We start from the raw sequence: 15977 nt of genomic DNA, 5'->3' as shown, positions 1-15977 counted from the left end.
ATGTCTGATGTTTCAAAATCTGGTTTGTATCTGTTGTTAGGGGAAACGACATGAACAACATGTCAGAGAAAGTGATCCATGACATTTTTTATCCTACTTTTTTTTTTTTTTTTTTGCCAGCTACTGGGACTGAAGCTGTTTTTTTTCTATTTAAGGGCTTTTCATAAGGCTTGTGTTCAGGTCACATGTTACATAGGTGGCTCATTAAATAGTTAAATGACAGAAGTACTATTTCAAGTTTAAAAAAAGTCATAAGGGCTAAATTAATTATTTTTCCCTGCAGGAAAGATGCAAGCAGTTGTGTCATGCTGATCAAAATATCTGAACAACAGTGCAAACATGGGATTAAAAAAAATTCTGCCAGACACACTTTCTCTCTCTCTCTCTAACTCAAACGCATCAGAGGAGGTTGTAGTTTGGGACATAGTATAAAACAGAGAGCGGATGATGGTGATGATAGTCATGATAGTGATGATAGAATGGTCAGTGGTACCTATTGTCTACATTGCTTTTATCTATTTGCTGTTCAACAGTAACATTTATATAATAAGTGTTTTGTTGCTGTTATTGAATATCTAACTTTAAGGTTATGATCCTGTAGATATTCTTACTGTAATAAACCATGTGGCTCTACAGTGTTTTACTGCATATTGTTTTGTTGTATGTTTATTGTTTTGGGTTGCATTGCTATTGCTTTGCATTCCTCTTGCACTTTTGTCTAAATAAAATGTCATCCAGGAACAAATAAAGCTGAAACAGACACAAACAATACATCACTTAATAGGTACTCCAGCATAAATGTTATTGGCCACTCCAGTGGATAAATGATCCATCAATCGAATCCTTGTTCACTTATAATGTTTGTTACCACTAACTATTGTAACTAAGTGGGGGAAAAACATGAGTCATGTGTTAACAGCATCCAGCACCATGCATGGCACTTATTGATAGCAAGTTACATCAAAGCACAGAAGTCAACCAGTCAAAAATCATTCTACCTACCTACCCAACCACCCACCCACCTTCCCTCTCTGTATCTCCTCATTCCTCTCTCTTTTCCTTCGTCCTTTCCGTCTCTTCCTTTGACCAACTTCTCTTGAGCATTCTCCTTCTGCCTGGCACTGAGTCAAGCCTTTAGGTACTGCATCATCCACTGTCAGTGTGGGTGGGGGGTTGAGATCAATCACTTCTAATGCAGTGCTTTAGCATACAAAGAGTGCTTTGAGGTTGATACAGTCCATAGGGAAATCATGTGATGCAGTATTTATACTGAAGGTATCTGTAGCTGGCATTCTCAGCTGTTATTTTATGGTTTCTTTTATGGCCACAATTGTATTATTTTTTTATCAGACATTATGCACTTAACTCAGCCAGAGAAATACAACTTTTCAAATGTCTTTATTATTTTCTGTCAATGGCCAGTGGTTCTGAAGAAGCAGGGAGAGGCCCTTTGAACATGCCGTAAGTCAATACCTGTCTACAACGCCCCTGCGTTTCCTACATATGAGACCATCAAAGAAAGTGAATGGGACATACCGTATACTGTTCCTCAGGGAATTCCTCCTTGAGAGTAATAAGGCAGTCTAACCAGGAGAAATGAATGCTGTTCTCTTTCAGAGGAAGGACGTTATCTTGCCTTTCACACTCTTTTCACTCATCGAATTAAGAGATTTAGTATATTTGGAGTTCACATCTTGTGTATGCCAGGTTCACATTACCTATAGGCCTCTGTGGCAGGATGCACTTCTAACCTGCCAATTATACAGAGGGTTGGATAGAAGCCTGTCTATTCTCTATAGATTTCCTGCTGCTGTGTGGGGGTTGGATTGATCACATCCAGTAGATACTTGGAAATGGAAGCAGGAACAGGGATGCTGACAAGCAGATAGCATTTAACAAACAAATGTACACATATGCAAATACCTAGGGTTGGAAAGAGAACTAAAATATTTTACTCAAGTAAAAGTTAAATTGCTTATGTAAAAATGTACTCAGGTCCAAACCAACAATATATTCCGTTTCTATAGACGGACATTTGCAGCCTGTGCATACAGTAAACATATAATTATCAATTATAAATATACAACCACCTTCATCATTTCAGCCGTACCAGAATTAACCAAAAAAGAGGACACAACTCAGACAATTAAACACAAATGGCCGACACTAAATAAGTGCTAAGGACACCGCAGCGGGTGCAAAAAGCAATATTAGGCTACTTGCATGAAATAACCTGACACTTTAACAGCAGAATAAAGCATCACCAAGGCAGCCAACACAGAGAGATATAGACAATATAAACACATATTAAAGCAAAAGAGAGCCTGCACAATTTTTACACACTGGCCTACACACACACACACACACACACACACACACACACACACACACACACACACACACACACACACAGTTGTTGTTGTTGTTCTCATCTGGAGAGTGAGTTTGTTGTTGTACTCACCTGTCAGAACGGCATTCTCAGAGCTTTGTGCACCACAAAGTCCTCCACAATCTGCTGTTCATTCTCAATGCATGCATAATATAACCAGTCCACTCAACCTTTCTGGTCCCTCTTCACTCCTCCAATTCAAAAAGCTGAATGAGTTCTCTGCAGTCACATCACTGTCAAAAACAGCAGAAAGGCCTCACACACCTCACTGAAGGTAGAAGTTCCTCAGTGAACTCAGAAGTTACTGCTGGAGGATCCACCATGACCATGTTAATATTTAGTATTTTAGCTAGACCCAGCGTGCACCTGTTGGTCATGCAGCATCATGGGTGTTTGATTTGGGTCACTTAGCCTGCTCGCCAGTTGGTGCACCAATGCAGAGGTACAATAAGCCTAATCTTAACCATAACCCAAAATGACGTCGTCCTTCATTTTAATTGCATTGTTGTGCGTTTTTTGTATCGTTCACAAACTGCTAGACCCGTGTTCAACCGCACCCCCGACACACCCTGAGACTAGACCAGTGAACATACACATTCAACATGTTCCTGTAACAGTGCAGAGTGTCTTCTCTGTGGACATGGAGCTCTCTGGAGCTCAGTCCTCCTGTTGCCACAGACACTCCAGCAGCAGCTTCTCTGCTGTAGCTGCTGGTTTAACATTTTTCTTTTGTTCCATTCATGCACGGTTTATCATGTGATTTTTGTGTTTAATCTGTAATGGATGTGACTTGAAATGTAGCAAAGTACTTCAGATAAAAATTACTTAAGCACAAGTAAATACTGATTTTTAAAATTACTCAAAATACACAAAATACGATTTATTTACAGTTATACGAATACATGTAATCGGTTAGTTCCACCCCGGTAAATAATACTATACACATGTGAACGCACACACACACACACGTAAGACACAGTGCCTGACATTTATAAACTCTTTACCTGTATTTACTTGGATTTGAAAAGTTGTGTTTTTATAAAAGAACTGTGTAGGTTGTGTAGTGATTTCCACTTCTTATAGCCAAAGGCATACTAATTTGAAACCTTCAGCATTATGCCCCACCCTCGATCTAAGAAACCTTTTATTCATGCTGCCCCTCAGGCATCGCCTCAAACAACAGCTCCAACCTTGTCATGCTCTGCAGATGTCTACAAAATGGCTTGTGTTGAGAGAAGATATGAGTTTAAGTGACTAACATATGTGCACTGGTCCATTGATTGTATTCATGTATGGGCTGCATGTGTGCTGATAATCCTAACTGTCTATGCAGTTATGCACAAGGTGAAACGCAGGGCATCCAGATCATTCATCATAACCCATTGTTAATTAGCACGAGTATCATCAAGTCACTGAGCTCTCCTATTCATGTTGGAATTTTACAATTTTTCTCAATTGCTTAAGCACATTTTCTGAAACCGTTGTCAAAACATTGCAGTCCCCACATCAGTATGCAGCACAACCCTTAACTGTGCTACAAAAGGCTATCACTCACTCAAAACATTTAACTCCTGTCAAAAGTAAATCACTTCCTCAACCAGTTCATCACTGCCACTAAAATGAAATACATTGTCATTGTTATCAAGTCAAGACATTCAAATGTCTAACAAACACAAATTCATTGACAATTAGGAATTATTGTAGTAAGTGTTCCCGTCTGGCCACAAAAATGTCTTTTGGCGTAACACAAGCTTACTTACAGAGAGCATGCAGGCTCTGTCTGTCGTGTCTGCTCCGGATCCATACCAACGTTTTACCCGATGCCGTGTAAATGTTTTCGAGACATGACCTGTAAACTAAATTTGACACGTGATCATTTTCCTACTTACTAATTACTACTTACTGTTTTCAGTTCTTTTTATGACAGCAGATTACAAAAAAATCTATGAACATTTATGTTCGAAAGGTTCTGACATTATTGAAATTTTGGCTAAAATATTTACGTGTGAGGTTATACACAGTGAGCAGAAATATGTCTTAGAGTTTTATATTTCATTAGAAATTCATGACTGTCTAGTAAGAAAAAGGCAAAATAATTGGTTAGTTAGACCTCTTTTTGCAAAGTGAAAATCAACATCCCCATCAATACCCAACTGTGATTCCTGAAACCATGACATGATCATCTAATACAGCTCAATATTCCTCATTTTATGAGAGCTCAATTTAGCATTGGTGGCATTTGGTAAAGGTTGATAATTCTTCACAGTATCATCAGCATGCTTACTGGTGTGTTTGTGTGTGTTCGTGTTTCCAGATTTGACACTTACAAGTTTGTTCACCAAGTTAAGGCTCACCTGCACACACATCCTGTCTTGAGGTGGCTTTACATACAAATGTTTCCCACCTAGTTTGCCAGTGTGTCTAGACTTGTTTCCCCTTTGAAGTCAGTTGAGTGCCTAGTTATCCCCACCTAGCCTAACATGGCTTCTCCCTGCATCAGCATGCATCTGATGAAAAGGCTACGCTGTAGTGGGTAACAGCACAGCTAGACCCAGCTGAAATCCCTCAGAGAGAGAGAGAGAGAGAGAGAGAGTGAGACATAGAGGAATGTTTAATCACCTTCTCAAATGTCTTTTATTCAGTCCAGTATATATGACAGGTGTGGGCAGCAGATGTGCTGAGTGACATCTACATTAGGAGGATGGAATAAACAAAAAATATAAAATTGATTTTGTTTTAAATTTTGTGAAGTTAAATATGCCAAGTGATCAAACAACTCAAGTATCTCATACAGTAAATACAAAGACAGCCTGATTAAAATAGAGGTGATTTAGACCTCAGATTTGAATTGGACACTAGGTATTTGAAATAGAAATGTTTGCTAATGGTTTAAGTGAATGACAGAAATTAACAATAAAATGCAAATAAGGGTTTGGTTTAAAGGTTAATGAAAGAAAAACTAGCATGTAATTCTGGAGACTGTGCACCTGATTTGGCTCCATGAAATCAACCATTTCTGTTCTAGTAATTTGATACTTTGACTTCAAGATCAATAAAGCCAATCAGCAAAGAGGAGAGGTTTTAATGACATAGGCAACCTAATCGGTAACAAATATCGACAAGCCCTCACTTAAGTCAATCTGAGGTGCACATTATCACCAAATAATTTTTTGTGATGGACCGATAGACCAATAGTCTACAAGCCATATCGTGAGATCATTTTTCTACTTCTTTTTTATTTTTCAGATATTTTCAAGAGAATGAGGAGGAAAAACAACGAAAATATTGACGGGAGTTGTACAACACAACAGTGCAGTCAGATTTAATTTTATTGTGTTTCGTTAAGGTGACTGAAGACATGAAAGCTACAACATTCAGCCTTTTTGTTGCCAAATAACAATTCAAAATGTATACATTCCCAGATCCCCTTGTTGTGTTGAAAGTGTTTTTATTTTATTTTTTTCTCATTGTTTTTAAGGTTCAGCTGTTGGAGACTAGGCCGCATGTGTATGTGTGTGTATGTGTTAGAGAAACAAATGAGGTACAGTGACGTAAATGACAGTTTTTCATCATAATCATTCATTTTTATGGCAAAAAAAGGAAAATAAGGCTGAAACCAGACGTATCCTTTTAGCTACATTTTCTTATGTACTACTACCTTATGGCAGGGAAGAAATTCAAATATCCATAAAATCTTTTGATAACAAAGAAAGATGTTGATCAAAAGATACACTCAACTGGCAAAAACAATACTATTTTTCTAAGAGGAATGAATTGTCAGGATTATCCTCACAGTGTAGAGACCTTCATGTAGTTCTACTTTTTGCTCCTCTACTGAATATGTGTGTCTGTGGCCGTGCTCTGGTTCAAGGTGGTCTTCAGCTCTGCTGGCTGGGTCAGCACTGATTTGCCGGGCGGTAAGAGCCGGGCGTGTGGCAGCTGCGTGTCTGTTTCATTGACCTATGCCTGTAATTACAGTGTGAAAATATCAGCTGTCCTTTCACGTAAATGCCGTCCCGGAATGAGCAAAGTTTAATCGAAACAGAAACCCTTGCCTGATCTGACACAGAGGTCATGAATGCAAATAGGAATGATGGCTGGGGAATATATCCACTTCTTTTTATCCTCCCAAACTAAGAAAAAGATACATCTGCATTAAAACACTTTATGCGGATTGTAACCAAACCAAAACATTAAGGGAAATCCAAGGAATATCATGTAATTTCTATGCTTACAGCTGGCGTGAAGCTAACATTTTATTTACTAGGACGTCACTCGACACAGAAATTCAGAAGCTTCTGCACATATTTGTGAAAAAGTAGGGAATATATTGACAGTCTACATAAAAGGCCTCCATGCAGCAACATGTGGCCCAGCTTTCAAAGCAAGATGTAAAACACAAATTGCATAGGTAAGCTCAATGTAATACACCAAATAGGATGTCATGTCAAAATGTACATTTATACATTTTCAGCATGTAGATATGTCTCTCTTTGAGATATTATTAATTGACATCCTCTCAGAATGTGAAATGGCAAGCATATTGAGTGCGTTCTGTATCACTGCAGAACCTTTACCCATTGATTATCCTCCGATGTTTTATCTCAATAAGAGTAGTTATCCTTATAACAACAAATAAAGGCCTTGGTTTCTTAACATTTGACAGCCCACAAATCTGCACAGATCAAAGAGGCCCTCAGTAGAACCGAGGTTCAGTCAACGCTGTATATGTAGCATATATGCATATCTACCATGATGTCCCTGCTGCTGAAAATAGATGTAAGGGTGAGTAGTTGTGTATGCCTGGAAACATTCACCACCTACATGATGTACAGTAGGCCAAAACAAGACTACTATGTTTTATGGTTTATTGGTTTGACCAACATTTTGTATAAAGTTAGCGCAGTGAAATAAATATACTTTTGTGTCTGTTAGCGCCACTCTCTTTAAGCACAACCCATCAAGCACAAGTTTTTTCTATATTTTTTTTGTTTGTTCACTGACTTTTTGGGGGGTGGGGGGGATTCTCATGCATATCAATTATATCGCCATTTGAAACGTTGGATCGATAGTGTGTCCGTCATTGTTTGAATATGCCTAAACAAATGTCACCTATCTTAGTGTGCATCCCTGCGCAAAGAGCATGGGGCTTAGTCTTGGAATAGTTGGAGCTCCAAATTGTCCTCTGGTCCTGTGTGTGGGTGGGTGTGTGTGTGTGTGTGTGTGTGTGTAAGTGAGCTCTGACTTATCTTGGTTGTGAGCTAACATAGGCATAGGAATCAATGCACAATAAATCTCCCCAGCAAGGAAATCACAGCTTCCACTATCTCAAAAACACACTTAATACCTGGATGCTCCACTGAATACGTTGAAATGCTTCAACTAATAGAACTACAGGACATCAGATGCACTCGGGGAAGAAGGTGCTAAATGCAAAATGAGAAAAATATCAGCTACTGTATGGGAGCCATCACATGAACTGATTAACTTAAATACAGAAGCATTAGTTACAGCTGCAACCATGCTCAATGTTTGATGGAAATCAGACAGCAGTATGTTTAGTGATAATGTACCATCATGCTTCAGTGCCTCCCACAGAAACACCCAATTAATTCCTCAAACCAGCTCCACGGCATCTTGAACATTGCATTTCCTCCAATACGTTAACATTGATTGCTATTGTAACCTGTTGTGTGCTTACATCTCAGCATAAATGCCAGTCATTTATACTGTGCATGGATGTTGGTAATATCCACTATTCATCCTGTGTACAGAAATGCATAGCAGAGACAGAAAAAAAGGGACAATTATCAATGCCATCAGGTGCCTCTGACTCCATCTTTTTATATCTCCACAACCAAACCTCACTTTCATTATCTGTTCATCCTTTCATCTCTCTCTCTCCTTTCTCTGTCTCTCTCTCTCCATCACTCCCTTATCAGTCTCTCCCTCTTTCCTTCCAGGGAAGCATGGTCTCAACTGGGGGCTATGATAACACAAGGCAGAGTCATAAATGGCTGCAGAGTGAGGAGGGAAATCAGTAATGGTCAAGCGGTTAGCTAGAGAAAATGCAGTGGTGTGTGTCCACTGCCACAGGGGCCAGTGAAGGTCTCATTGGCTGATTTCACTCAAGCTTGACTTTTCTCATGAGGGAGCAGGGACAACAAAGTATTTGCTAACCAACTAACATAGCTAAACCCCAAGATCCACAAACACCACCCTGAGAAGGAGAAAATCACTCGCATAAAAACAGTTCCATGCTGGGCAGACTCAAGCACCTGTGTCCTCCCAGACACTGTATGTATCTGTGGCTTATACAAACACTGTGCACAATATATTAGGGGAATCTAGATATGAAGTTGCAGCCCTTTTTGCGCAATCCAAATTTCATCCAAGTCTCATTCATTTTTGTGATTTATCCCAGTTTTTCAGCTGCAGACAGACATGTGCTGCTTCATGACACACAGTGTTGCCAGATGGTGGTTTCACCTCAACAACACAATGCCAACAAGTCCTCATTCCTTGGCGACAAAATAGGTTTTTGTCATGCCTTCCAAAATGACCCATATGCCTGTCCTCAAACAATTTGTTTGAGCTTCCACTTCTATGGTTAAGACTACGAGGTGGGGCGAAGATTGTGGTCATATTAAGGTTGTAAAGATGGTTAAAAGAAACCATTGTTCTTCGGTCTTTAAGTCATACACTTTATACAGTCTATCTCGACCCCTGCCTCCTGCCTTAAAGGCACGCTGTGGAGTTTTTCACCACTAGTGGCACTATGGAGTGTCTTTACAAACTGGTCCCCGTTTGGTTTGTATCGTGCATGCACATGAGGACACACATGAGCACACAGATGGCGCGATTCACATTCTGCCATTGGTTTTATGCTATTCCACTGACAGGTGGTGGGGGTAACGCACCAGAAACTTAATAATGCGCCAAAACAAAGGCAAAAAGATGATGACTGTTAGCTACAGTAGTAAACATGAATGTTGTCAATGTAGGATTTAAAACATTTAAAAAAATCTGCTTTGCAAATGTTAAATGAGGAAGGAAATGAGCACAACACGTTTGTTTCACCTCAAGGATACACACAATGCATTTTGGTGAGTAACACTGAATGTAAACATAACTTGTTTGTTTACAAGAAACCTCAGGGACATGCAGTCCATGTTTATGCATCCCAAACAGTCAATGTACTAAAGTGGACAGACTTAAGTTGTGGACTAACTAGCTATATACAGTGTGTGTGCAGAGTCTGCATGTGTGTGTTGACAGCTCAGCCTCTGACTGATAGCAGTTATAAAGCCTTATTATTGCGCTTCCTAGGCTGAATTTGCGTCCACTCGTACTTTATACGCAAACACCGCTTTACACCTTTGGCAGTGGTGTGACATCACACTCCTTCTGATGTTGCCATTGAGCATGGACATATGTTACTTAAATGATCAGTGCAGTTGCTATTTCTGAGAAGACTGTCTTGGTATAATACACATGTATACAGTAGGTTTACACACACAGAGACAATTTTTCATGAGTAATGAGTTCAGGCTTACACATTAGCAGTACTGAGTGCATGTCTTGTCAATGTACTTTCACACACTTATCTGCATCACCCATTTGCATAAAAGTGTGAGTGCAGATATACTGACACACAATCTTGCATGTATATTGTATAAGGCCAGTGGCGCTACTACAAGTGAAACATGTAGGATATTGGCTATAGAGAAAAAGCACAGTGAGACATGGGAACCAGTGAGACATGTGAAATGTGAGATTTAATTCCTCTCTCATTACAAGTCAGTCTCTGCTTAATGCAGTTTGCTGAATAACCTCTCTCCTCTGAACTGTCTGTAAGAGCAGGTGTCTATTGTGCATGTTGCTCTAGATAGAATAATGAAAATTGACATATTTTGTTGTATATGTGTCTGTTTATACATAAGAGTGTGATGTTTGATAATGGGGCCTTATTTCATATGCACTTACTGAAGGAAAGTTGATATGTAGATGCATCAGTGTGGCCAGTCCTCATCTTTCCTCATTCTTTTCTCTTTTTCGTTTCATTTTTTCTTCTCTTCTTTCTGTCACAGCTTTGGCTCCTGCTGAAGACAGATAACGGGAACTGGAGGTTTATATTTGCTTTATTGAGCGTTAGATTCACAAGCGTGTATTCAGTGCTGATGGATGTTCCTTATGAGCCATGCCCAATGTGAGTGTGAATATGTGTCTGTGTATGTGTGTTTCTATACAGGAGTTTGTGTGTGTGGTAATGTGTGTAGGTTGTTTAAAGTGATCTGCATGGAGTGCAGAAAGCTGAGGGTGAAAGAAAATAAAAGCAACTGGGAATATGTTAGCATTTGCTATACATAGGCAAATGGGTTCACACAATACACAAATATGACAGAAAATTGGCTTGACTGTGAGGGTTCTGTAACATGAAGATAACAATGAGACCATGCAACAAAATTCGAATTACTCTTTTATCCCATTTCACTCTTTTTACTAAAGTGTCCGCCTGCTTGTCATTTCCATCTCCTATCAGCTTAGATAAGATAATAGATAATATTCAATCTCATTTGTCCTTACAGCTCGATATTAGCACATGCTGCCTTTTACTAGAAATCTAGATATTCCTTCTTTCATCCCCCCCTGATTTTGTTATATCTCTTTGAATTTTTTTTGTAAGCGGCAAATATATTGACTCTGCTGTTCCTCTCCATCACCATCATCATGAGGCCCTAATTAAACCATCTATTCCGCTTCGAGTTTAATTTGAAAACTTCTCTTACCACTGTGGCTGATCTGACATTGTAAGTCAAGTGCACTCGGCCATACCACACATCATGACTGCCATCTGCTTAGACATGCCTGCTTGTTATAGCAGCTCTCCAGAGAGGGTACCCTCGTTCTGCTTGGCACTGGTCCTGGTATTTTATATATGGTAATAAAATATGCAGTGTGGATTTGATAACATAACAAGTAAAGCCCATGGGGGAGTCTATTCAGGGCTACGTATTGTTTGCACACCTCATGTAGCTCGGAGAGAACAGCTAAATAAGGAGCCATAAAGACCAGTGGTGAAAGAAGTACTCATATGCTTTACCAATACAACAATGTACAGAAACTCCATTACAAGTACAATTCCTGCATATAAAATCATCTTAAATCATCAGCAAAATTTATTTAAAGTATCAAAAGTACTTGTTCTGCAGAGAAGTTCCCCCTGAGTGACTGATACATAATCTGTTACCAGATTCTTATTGATGCATCAATTCAGTAGCATTTTACTGTCATAGTTAGTCAAGGTACTAGTTTTAACAACTATATGTATACAGTTAGTTTAGTCCAGTGGGTTCCTGACTGGGTGGTCGGGCCCCCTCCAAAAAGTCACATGACAAATCTGGGTGGTCTTGAGATGATTAATGTGGTTGTAAAGAAAAAACTAAATTATGCCACAGAAATGTGTATTCATGTTTTGGACTATTCTGTAATCTTTGCTTTTTCACTAAATATTGAATAGTTTTACCTGTTTGGCTCTCAAACCAAAAAGGTTGGGAATCACTGGTTTAATCTCTAAAAATGCATTGTTTTACAAGCTTATCAAATGCTTATTAATGTAAAATCTTTATGAAAAGTAGTAGCTGCAGTTGTCAAATAAATGTAGAGTAAAAAATACAATATTTTCCTCTGACATGTATTGGAGTATAGATACAAAGTAGCATAAAATCAAAATACTAATTACAAGTACCTCAAATTTGTGCTTAAGTACAGTACTTAAGTAAATGTACTTTCAGTCAGTTTCCACTACTGATACGTAAAGACCATTTGTTTGGTAAACAGCGACCAACAGCATACAAAAAATTCTTGGATAAGATAAATAGTGACAAACAAAAGAAGTGGTTCCATGCTCTCATTGGCACTGCTGGCAAAATGTCCTAAGCCATAAGTTTAGCTCCATCCATATTTAATTATCAGTCCCTTTTGTGCTTTTAGGCCTTTGTTGATGTGTGAGGCACTAAACTCCAAGGGCGCTGCTCCCCCCCAGTCAGTTTGGATGAGCCTGCGCAACCGTGAAGCGATGGAGATAAACACTGCACTGGGGAGAACATAACAAAAGAGAAGAGCACACAAATACTCCTTGATTGGAGCTGACATACACTTTGTGTCACTCCTGTACTCCATGTCAACAAGAATTGTATATATCCAATTGTTGGCCTAACATTGTTTTTTGAGTTGAGAATACTTGGTTGCATGCGTGTTTGGAGATTTTTTTTGTGCGGAGCTCTTCAGTAATGTTGGCAAGAAGAGAGAAACACAGACAAAGGATCAAAAGATGTAGAGGCTGCTGTTAATCCAACTTTGTGGATCTCTTTCCTATCTCTGGAAATTTTCTCAGGGCTAATCTGTTAATAATTACTGTGACACAGATGCTACGATCTCAAAGGACCACACACAAACACATTTTCAACCCCCTCTGCCTCTCATTTCTCCATTGCTTACATGCACGCATAGACACATACTAAACATATGCACACACACGCTCAAAAGCATAAACACTAAACCCCCAGTGTGTTACAGCCGCCTGCTTTCAACTTTTAAATCCTTTCAATTTTCTCCTCATCTCAGCTGCTTTCTAAGAAAGATGGTCATATTGTGCTCGTTCCACAGAAAGGTCAAAGGTCACCTGGTGCTGTTAACACTGCATGCTGTTTCTATTGCTAAAGAGGTGGCATTATTAATCAGTGTTGGGGATGTTCCTCAGACATAGTAATTCATTACCAAATGCTGATCATTTTCCTAAATTAAGAGTTACATTACTTTGCTCAAGGAGGATTATTTGTACTTTCTAATGCATACCAACCCTTACCTGTCATTGGTATCCTGATCAGATTTTGACTGATTTCATGATAGGCATGGGAGACATTTCCTCCAATACATAGTCTGATTTAAAGGACCAGTGTGTAAGATTTAGGGGGATATTGGCATAATTGAACATAATATTCTTAAGTATGTTTTCATTTGTATATAATCACCTGAAAGTAAGAATCGTTGTGTTTTCGTTACCTTAAAATGTGCCCTTTATATCTACAGAAGAAGCGGGTCCCCTTCAGCGGAGTTCGCCATGTTTCACTACCATGTTTCACTACCATGTTTCTACAGTAGCCCAAAACGGACAAACCAAACACTGGCTCTAGATAGGGCCTTTCTCATTTTTTGCGAGTTTATCCCCCACTGTAGGTTCTCCTACATGCTTGGAACGGGAGGGTGAGGTGAGGGGTTATCAGTTGGCTGCAATCTGCAATCTTCACCACTAGATGCCACTAAATCCTACACACTGGTCCTTTTAATTTTGCTTATTGACAAACTGATGCTATCGGTCACCATTCAAACATTGACTACAAGGCAACTTTTCGTAGTAAGGGATTGTGACGTGTTCACTGCTTTGGCCAGTTTCCACTCTGCTGTTAAGCAATCAATTGTTAGAGCCCAGCTCACTTGAAGCAGGGCTAACCACATCCTCTGTTTGTTTTCCTCAAGCCTAATGCAAAAGTCATTATCTTAAAAATATAATGAAATTGATAATTCATTAGTAGCCTTTTTTTGTTTTTGTCTCAGTGGGGACATGTTTTTTGTGATATGCATCATAGCTTCTGTTGTTTTACATTGCATTTCCCAATAACCTTTTTTTGAGAAATCACTGGACATGTAAACAATTAAATAAGAATCAGCCGCAGTGCTAAGACAGTGACAGCAAATTAAAGACCTCTATTCACAGAGAGTGACCTTTGCTACAGAGATGGAGACATGCTACATTATATGGACACAGCAAACATGTTTTGTGATGATTGTTTAGTTACATTAGTATTCTGTAAAATCAAAAAGCAAATGAAGAAAAAATTTATAACGTCAAAATATAGCAACTTCCTTCACTAAGGTTAGTGCCAAACTGTGTAGGCACTGGCCCAAAATAAGCTACTCAGGGTCGACTGTAGCACAAACAATGGTAAAACTAACAAGTTGAAAAGAACCAGAGAGAAAAAAGCAACAATGCAAGAGCCATCTACATTACTCCTCAGGCTTTTTCTTGTCTTTTCATCTTGGAAAGTCAATGCTTATGTTCACTCTACGTTTGGCTCAGAGACGGTTGCTTTCCACTGGCCGCCTTTTTCTTTTTTGTATTGATGCTGTTAAATTTTCTGATTCCCTATCCTAGTTTTGATGATGATGGTCAAATAACCAAGATCTTTTACTACATCCAAACTAATCACTGTGGTTACACTGAATATAAAACAAATTACAAAACAGTCATTTTTATTGTATGTTATGCTATCATGTCCACTCATATGGAGCTCCACAGTGTTCAGTATTAAATAAATAAATGAATAATTCTGAAATAATCACATGAATACATTGTGAAAAATATATAAATGAAACAATAATTTGTGAAATAATTTAAGAATTTATGAAAACGACTCATTATTATAAAATTTCATCCTTATTTTTATAATTTTATCGGACTTCATTTTTATTTAATAATAGACATTTTTATTTCAGAATGCCCTGTTTCATTGTTGTTGCTCTAGCTAACAAGAGCTAACTGACTACATTTTGTAGCAGTTGTTGATCCTGCTAGCTTAAGAGAGGCAGGTGGTACGTGATTGGCCATATGTACGTGATGTCATATGAAAAGTGGCATTATGAAATAATACGTGACATGAAATGTGTTATCAGGAAAAAATGCCATAATAAAATAAGAACAGACTTTTGAAAAAGGGAATTTTGAAATAATGAATGATGAATAACATTTCACAATATTTAGTTGACTAATCATTTCTAGTTATTTCACACATTGTTGGTTAATTTATATATGTTAGACAAGTTATTCATATTTTTATTTATTTCATAATGTCTATTTTAGTTTTTACATTGAAAATTTGGGGGTTCCATACACTTTTACACAAGTTTTTAGCATATTATTTGCATATATTAGCATAGGAATTTAAAGTTGTTACAAGCTAACGTTAGGTAAAACTTGCAACGTGCTGAGAAAACTGCACTAACAGACTGGTAGTTTTGTCTTAACATATGCCACAATAAGCTCACAGCATACGTATACAGGATGTTACACATAGAGAGTGAGAGACAATGAACATGTGATTTAAAAAGTAGTAGTGAGAGTGAAAACAACTGAAAGTGTTTCAGCAAGAAAGCACGAAGGCCAGAGCCAGAATCTGAAGAAACTTAACTGTGTACCGAAAATCAGCCTGTACTCACCACATGAGATGTTGCCATGGATACACAGCAGGGAAGTGCCACCCGCCGACACTGTGTAAATGTTTTTGTAGCTTAAGTGCCACCTTTTGTGCCCTGATCCTTAAAGTATAAATAAGAGCAGAGTGGAGCAGTTTCCTGCCTATACCAGGTTCTAGAGCTGCGTAGCATCAGACGTTGACACTGTGACAAAGCGTCATTTGGCCATGGCAGTGCCCTTTTCCCGCTTTACATGGAATAGGCTCTCCAAATTATATAAACCACTCCATGTCCACCCAAGCCGGATTTAAGTGGGTATAGGTGGAGTTTGTCATTG

The 15977-nt window shown here is 38.6% G+C and overlaps 1 protein-coding gene and 1 long non-coding RNA gene across 7 annotated transcripts in view; one reads left to right on the top strand and one right to left on the bottom strand.

Moving 5' to 3' along the window:
* The window catches only part of LOC122884649, a 23972-nt gene extending 8098 nt beyond the window's left edge, over positions 1 to 15874 (bottom strand). The window contains exons 1-2 of the long non-coding RNA XR_006379938.1: positions 15665 to 15874; positions 10376 to 10491 (exon numbers count right to left, since the gene is read on the bottom strand). This is a non-coding gene — a long non-coding RNA (uncharacterized LOC122884649). The remainder of the gene's footprint in view (positions 1 to 10375; positions 10492 to 15664) is intronic.
* The window catches only part of grid1a (glutamate receptor, ionotropic, delta 1a), a 226702-nt gene that overhangs the window by 35810 nt on the left and 174915 nt on the right, over positions 1 to 15977 (top strand). The window lies entirely within an intron of this gene.

This window comes from Siniperca chuatsi, linkage group LG11 (genome assembly GCF_020085105.1).
Source record: "Siniperca chuatsi isolate FFG_IHB_CAS linkage group LG11, ASM2008510v1, whole genome shotgun sequence".
NCBI classification, from domain to species: Eukaryota; Metazoa; Chordata; class Actinopteri; order Centrarchiformes; family Sinipercidae; genus Siniperca; species Siniperca chuatsi.
Note: the sequence above shows the minus strand (reverse complement) of the source record. Positions and strands in the feature narration are given on the sequence as shown.